The sequence below is a fragment of the Helianthus annuus genome, chromosome 15, assembly GCF_002127325.2.
Source record: "Helianthus annuus cultivar XRQ/B chromosome 15, HanXRQr2.0-SUNRISE, whole genome shotgun sequence".
Lineage (NCBI taxonomy): Eukaryota > Viridiplantae > Streptophyta > Magnoliopsida > Asterales > Asteraceae > Helianthus > Helianthus annuus.
This window is the reverse complement of record NC_035447.2, coordinates 24,828,959-24,830,675: the sequence shown is the minus strand read 5'-3', so window position 1 is coordinate 24,830,675 and position 1,717 is coordinate 24,828,959.

Here is a 1,717-nt window from a genome sequence, read left to right as displayed (position 1 = left end):
ATTTTAAAATTTCATTTTTCTACTAGAAAACTTAATTACTAATTAGTTATATTCATATAAGTAGTTAGAAAAGCTAATATTCATATAAATATAACTATTTATGTATTTACTAAAATTTAAACAAACGTTGAAGAATATAAACGAACGTTCACGAACATTAATAAACGAACACAAGGTGTGTTCATGTTCGTTCATTTAATTAAACGAACAAAATTTTTTGTTCGTGTTCGTTTGTTTATTAAATAAACGAACATAAACGAATTTCCCGCCGAACAAGTTCACGAACAGTTCATGAACGTTCGGTTCGTTTACAGGCCTAGGTGCATTCTCAAAGTGTCGAATATATTTTTAACTAATGTAGTTAGTAAAAAAAGAAATATATACTATATTGTCTGATTTATATAAAAAACAAGTAAGGAATTATAACAACAAACCGTATACACATTTGAGTAAACTTTTCAAATTTTAATTAAATACATAATTACGATGGTATAACTACACTTCTTCAAATCACATGTAGGTTTTTCTGTTTTTCAAAATAGGTTTTATAAAAAAATATAGATTATTTTTAAGATTCTTAAAAAATAAGTTTGGCGAGAGACACAATACCATGATTTGATCAATAGTTATTTAGTAAATTAGATTTATCTAATAAGATTAGGAGTGAGAAAAAAAAATTAAAAACACCATTTTGATAAATACTTTTCCAACAACACTATTTTGGTAAATACTTTTTCCACCAACACCATTATGGAAAAAAACTCCATTTTTTGTACTCTTTATTCATCGATTTCAGAACAAAAGTTACCTTCTTCATTTTTTTTCCATTTATTGATCTACAATAATACACAACCCATAAGATAACCAAACATACAAACTTAATGCATATATGCATTAACATTAATTCTCTCATTACTATATAAATAATGCATATGTGCATCAATATGAATGACCTTAGTGATTTTATAAAAATATTTATATGGGTTTTAATTTTATAATTGTAGTGTAGACGGAAGGGAAATTGTATAACATTTGTAATATATTACGGATGGTAGTGATCGTATAGGTTTTGTCAAGAAATATGACATATGCACATGTGAATTAATAATTGTTATTCAGATTAAAGAAAAATCAATTTTTTTATAAACAAAATGTTGCGATTTTTAATAGAAATTTAAAAAAAGTATTGTGTGTTTTTAAGCTTTTTTAAGTAGTTTTGGTTGTGTTCACACTTGTTCTCTTGGTTCTCGCGATAAAGGTGATTCTCGCATGAACCCTACCTGTCGCCGCCACCACCACCGACCCCACCTACCACTGTTACCCTCTGCTGCCGACCATTGGCGCCACAGCCGACCACCCCCACTGTCACCCTCGTAGCCGTTGCCACCCGTCGTTATCGTTGACCATCGCCACCTTCTGCCACTAACCACTGGCACCACCGCTGACCATCGCCTCCACGCGCCACCACCATTAAGCACCCACCGGCACCGACCACCGTCGCAATCCACCGCTACCCGTCGCCGCCACCCCCACCACTACCACCCATTACGACCACCACCATCACCCACTAGCGCTACATACCCCTGATTTTATTCATTCGTCTTTACCATACCAAATAACACAACTTAATGATTCATTCCATTTTCACGTGGTAACCAAACAAGACCATGTATAACATCCGCCAAAAACAGATCTTATAAAAAACCGACTCATTTGA